This window comes from Onychostruthus taczanowskii, unplaced genomic scaffold (genome assembly GCF_017590055.1).
Source record: "Onychostruthus taczanowskii isolate IOZ18803 unplaced genomic scaffold, ASM1759005v1 scaffold104, whole genome shotgun sequence".
Classification (NCBI taxonomy): domain Eukaryota; kingdom Metazoa; phylum Chordata; class Aves; order Passeriformes; family Passeridae; genus Onychostruthus; species Onychostruthus taczanowskii.
In genome coordinates this window covers 258,206-264,205 of record NW_024496968.1, presented here as the reverse complement: position 1 = coordinate 264,205, position 6,000 = coordinate 258,206, and the positions used below count along the sequence as shown (strand labels likewise).

At 40.2% G+C, this 6,000-nt stretch overlaps 1 protein-coding gene across 1 annotated transcript in view; it reads right to left on the bottom strand.

The window, feature by feature from the left end:
- The window catches only part of SLC35F3 (solute carrier family 35 member F3), a 169,660-nt gene that overhangs the window by 59,887 nt on the left and 103,773 nt on the right, over positions 1-6,000 (bottom strand). The window lies entirely within an intron of this gene.

Below are 6,000 nucleotides of genomic sequence, written 5' to 3'. Positions count from 1 at the left end.
GAGGCGCCGGGACGCCGCGGCGAGAGGCGCTGCGCAGCCCCCGGACGGCGCCGGCCCCGCGGTCCGGCTCCGGCGGAGGTCGCAGGGAGCGGGGACCGTAATGCGGCTGCGGACACGCTCCCGCTCCCGCCGGTGCGCCAGGGATCCCCGGAGCGAGCCGCGATCCCGGCCCCGGCCGTGGCTGCTGGCGCTGGGCTCCTGCACGGCACGGAAAGGGCTCCTGGCTCATCACGCTCTGCTTAGTTCTCTTCGCACTGTCTGAGGGGAAAGGAGAATTTACACTCTCCGAACCAATTCATTATTTACTCAGTATTATCCCTCCTTTGTTTTCCTTCAAGTCCAGACAGTATTCTGGGTCAATTTTCATCCGTGCCTTTAGTAATTTCTGCCATCCTCGCCACAGCCTTTTTCTGTTCCTCCTGTATCCTTTTGGAGGGAGACCAAAATTCAACCCAGCAGCCAAGATGAGATGCTTCATGGATTTACTGATAATACTCCAACACCTGCAGTCACATACTCTTCAGCTTTCTTACTACAATTTAACAACTTCTTTTGAGGCACAAAAAGAAGTATGTCCATACCCACACACGTTAAATAAAATGTCATATGTCACAACTGGATACTTGTATGTAGCAACATTTTATGGCGTTTTTGGTTTTTTCACCAATAATTTTAAGATCCCCAATCATGACATACCAACAACATGTGATAGAGCTACCCTTCTGTCAGAGCACAAAAATCTAACTGGCATTAATAAATGAGACTTAATGCAAGTGGATTCAGGAGAGAACTCACCATAAGGAATGAGTATGAAAGATGTAAAACAAATTTATATCACTGTAAGCAGGGCACCAGAATTCACAAGATGCTGAGCACAGTGACCTCAGCACCCTTTGCTCCTTGTGATTTTTTCTGTGGATATGAAAATACTCTGCAGATTTACCAGGTTCCAAACTGAGATGCGTCAGCAGACAGGGTGCAAATACTCAACATTTCTTAAGATCTGCTCAAATTAAAATGAGTGTTCTTTGCAAACAAGACTGGGCAGCCATCAATACTCCACAAACATTCCAAAGTATTCTTTAATTATATAAATAGTAGCTATTGAAAATCAGTCCTGACAGACTTTTCAGGAAACCGTGGGAAAACACCACCTTACTTCTGCTGGCTAGAAGGTTCTTTATATTTAAAGGCGGGCTTTCTCAAGGGGTCAGACCCACACTATTAGTTTGCATGGGTCTCATCAGTTGATCCGCAGTCTGGTGAAGCTCCAGGGTGTTTAGCACTTCCTATGCCTCTTCTATGCAACCTTTGGGATAAACCTTATAAAAAAATCATTAGGCTACCTTCAAAGTGATTCTTCCGAAAAAAATAATCATGTACTTACTCCTAAGACTACAAAATATCAGCTTGGTCAAATGATGGTTACTGGTTTTCATGGTTATTTCCAAGACCCTTTAGTAGAATTGTCTGACCAATTCAGCTTCCTGGGATCTTACAGATCATAAGCATTTGAGAACAATGGGTCCATCTTGTTTCATTGCACTGTTTATTCTCAGAGTCCAACTGGTTTCTGGTTATTGAAAGAAGTTACATAAAGAGAGGCAGATTTCACCTCAGATGTTTCTGTCCATGAAATATTTTGCGATCTTGCAGTGCCTATAATCTAAGGATTTCAAAACACATTATAATATATTAACTCATTTTACACTGCCTTTGGGAAGAAACTTCAGGTTCACTGGTAGTTACAGCCACATAATTTAAAAGACTCCCTTAAATTCAGGTGACACCAGAACCTGGAGAACTCTGTCTGGCTTCTGTTCTGAGCAGATCTTCCAGGATCATCTCAGCTCTGCTATACAAGGAGGAGAACACTAAATCAGCATTTTACATCCAAAAGTTATCAGTTTTTCCCAGAAGTAAATGGCTGCATGAGGATAATCAGACTTCTGGTTATACTTGTAATCAATGGGATGGTCATAAGAATTAAAAGTATTTATGTTAAAAAGTCTTTGTTGCTAAGCACTTATATTCTTTCCTTCTGAAGGGCTTATGCTCTCTTCTTTGTTAAAGGAAAGACACATTAAGTACATTCTTTTACTTGGAGGGTGGTGCTGCTCACATAGAAAGTTACAGAGAAAACATGGGGTTTTGGATGACACGTTCCTTTAACCATGTGTAATATTGCAGGGTTTGCAAAGTTGTTAACACATTCCAGGCTCACAGTGTTTTATTTAAGCTTGGAACCCCAAACATCAAAGACATGTATGGCAGTAAGTCTCTCCTGTGGCTGGCTGGCCCCTCTGCAGCTGGTGCTGCAGGAGAGCTAAGAGGCATCTTGTCCTCCTTCCTCCTCTGATGATGCTTTGCACGGCCACAGCACTCAAGCTTCTGCTCCTCAGTGTTCAGTTTAGTCACCCAGAGAAGATTTCAAAGCAATTGAGGACATTCAGTATCCAACCAAGGCTGGTTTCAACCATGGGAGAGGACATCCAACTGCTTGTGGGCTCTTGGAAAACTTTTGCCCAAGTACAGCTGATTCATATACAGCTCTGCTCAACTCCAACCCCATAGCATTTCAACAGTCTCTGGTTTCTCTTGCTGCCTTTACAGCCACACACACTTACACCAAAGATCCACACTAGGCCCCTGTTTTACACTGTGCATAAAAATACCAGCCACATATCACAATAAAAAAAATGTTGTGTTCATTTAATGAAGACTAGGGTGCCTGAGGACTGTGTTCCAGGGACTCTTCTGTGAAAGCTGCATTTGGCAGCAGGCTTGTTACTCTCTGTAGCTGCAGCATCCCCACCTCCCCCAGCTTTAACACATTTACTGCTGGATTACATTTAATTTCATTTACCGTAAGCATCTTACAGTATAAGCAATGCAAAATTGATTCACACGGGGTAAATTTTCAAGTCAAATTTATGGCTTTCAACCTTTAAAACACCACTCCTGTATTCAGGAGGCAATGGAGGAGAAACTGGTGGATGCCTGGGCTGTGGACACCTTACAAATGTTGTGGAAAGAAATTCTCAAACCTGGAAAATGGAGAAGGCAGATTTTCATTAGAAATCAGGAGCAAGGATGTGAAAAAGGGAAGGTCAGATTAAAAATTCAGGATAAGGCAGTCAGAATTTGCCCAGGATGAAGAATTTGTAGACTTTGTAATTTGATGGAACTAGTTTTGTTAGAGTTTGGTACCCTTCTTCATTTTAGATTAAAAAATTGTAGTAATTGTGTTGGTTTTGTACATATAAACCTTTATACAATGTGCTAGCACTCAGAATCACACTGCTTTTAGACCTATGGATCATAGCCCCTTTCCTGAAAGATTGTTTATTTACACAGGAAGGTGGATTCAAGACAAAACTAAATTCTCAGTTATGTGTGCTACAGCCTTTGATTTTTATCCTGTTAGTAGTTTGTTTAACCAACATAAAACACAATGCCCTGTTGCTAACAGGCACAGTTGGTATTTCCCCAGATCAGACATTTTCATGTTTAGTGTACTCATTAATAGGACATTTATTAATTTATGTGCTTGCCTTACCACTGAGGGCAATAATTGCTGTGCTTAGCAACCTTAAAGGAAATGGAGTGTGGACTTTTACTCGTGTAGCCAATTTCCTAACAGGCTCCATCTCATACCAGAATGAATTCATGTGCTAGGAGTCAAACACATACATAATACCAACACTGGCCACAACCTTCCAGGAAAAAAAATTATCCTTTCCTCTAGTATATTTGAAGTAATTTGTGAATATTGTCCACAAATAATTATCAGTCTCTTTATGAGGAGCTTGTTCTACTTGACTGCTGTGTTACTTTTGGTTGGCTACAATAACTAATAACTTTATAATCTGTTTCTATTTCAAAGCTCAAAAACCACAGATGTCAAAAGCACGTTTCCAACACAAATATTAGCTATTTTGGAAGTAATGGTTTCTGTCCTGCAATCATTCTGAAATCTGCATTGAAATGCTTTGTCTGGTGACCATCCACCACTATTCTGTTTGCAGCCTCCTACATTCACAACCTCCACTCAGAACAAACTCACATTTTTGTCAAATTTACATACAGTTTTTCTCTGCAATATTAACGTAGCCGTAAGAACAATGTCTTTCCAATTTTCCCTCTTCCAAAATAGTTCAGTTACTTTCAATTCTGTGTCTTGAATTCGGAAGGAGAAAGGAAGAGGAGGGATTCAAACCTCCCTGGCCAAAGGTGCTCAGTGGAGTGCACCACACGGACTCTGCTGTAGAGTCACTGCTATCTATACCTGAGTGCTTTCTCTTCCAGTCTGATCAGAAGAGAGTGCTACAGATAACAGTGACATGTGAGGTGCCCATAAGGGCTGCAGACTGTCTACACGACAATATATATCCAACAATTCCTAGACATAGATGCAAAGTCCTGGTGAGAATATCTTCCTCTCATTTTTTTTAACCTTCTGTTTATAACTGCTGTAAGCATTACTGGAGGAGACAGCATTGCTGGATTTTATTTCCAAGTCTCATAAAATATTAACTATTTCCAATATTTTATGAGAAGCTCTCCTGGTTTTGTGCTTAAAGAACAGCTGCATTTCAAATAATACAGGTGAATTCCACAAAATGTAAGAAAAAACCTAGATTTAATCTCAGAGTTTTAACACCCTCCTGGGTTTATCTGGCAATTGCTTTTCCTTGCATATTTGTATATGGGACACTGTCTGACTACAATACCTAAATCACCTCAGATCATAAAAAATTACATTTTTTTAGTAAAAAAATACATTGCATCAGCATTAACGATGCAGCAACAATTACTTCTTAACCCTTTAATTACCTAGGATACATTCAGTATTAAAAATAACTGAGCATCACCTTTACATTCTTCACCACCAACCCACTCCTGGCCAGTTGTTTTTGTAAAGCACTGGATGTGAAATGCATTTCAATGTAGTTGTGCACATTTTCTGCCCTCATAAACATTGTGTAAGCTGAGCTAAACCCCTACTCCTGAAAAACCCCAGCTCAGGAGGACTTCTAAAAAAGACACAAAGGCCAGGAGACCATGTTTGTCAGTAGCTCACACTTTGAGTGCTGAAGTAAAAATAGGTGAAAAACATCTGAAGTTGGAATATATGAAAACAGAATGAAAATATCTAAAACCTAAAAACATGATTAAAAAAAACCATATCTGTTGTTCAGACTCTGACTCAGAAAGAAAAGAAATAAATTCAGTTTGTGAGGAGATCTTTTGCCCTCAAAAAAAAGGTTCTTTCAGAACTGTCTGAGCAAATAAGCACATGTTCCTGGCCTCAAACATCCAAAAACAAACCACAGGAACTGAAGACAGAATCACATTTCTTTTCATCTTCTCACCTGAATATTACAGAACTATGCACTGCCCTCCCAGTTTGTATTAGGCAGAACAGGAACAAGAGATGAAAAAGGGGCATCCAAAGATCTTTCAGAAAATAAGAGTAAAGATACTTCTGAAGAGACATATTCCATATTTCAAGTCACTGGTTTTACAGGGAGTGTTCTAGGATGAAAATCACAAAATCTGTCCAATTTAAGTTTTGCTGCCATCTGCTCGAACCAAAGATAAGGTAGGACTTAAGCACTCCCAGTGGCCTGTGAAATGGAGAAGGTTTCAACCTACGTAAATAACTCACCAGATATTTGCCAGGAAGAAAACTGCTGCCTATTTAAAATACAAGGATGTGTAAGAGCAAGAAGATCCAAACTGATTCCTGTGTTCCCCTTTTACCAGGAAGACTAATTTTAAACACTTTAAATAACTACATTCTTTCCTGTTCCCCTGTGCATACTCTGCACTTTGTCTTTCTTCTTTTTTTTTATTGTCAGTATTTCCTTGGTTCTTTTTTTCCTTTGCATTGTCTTTTCTTTATCATGTCTTTCCTTTGTCAAATTCCTCCCAGTGCCAATACTAAAGAGCTTGCAATATGAACTGGATGCCACATCCACTTATAAATTTACACAA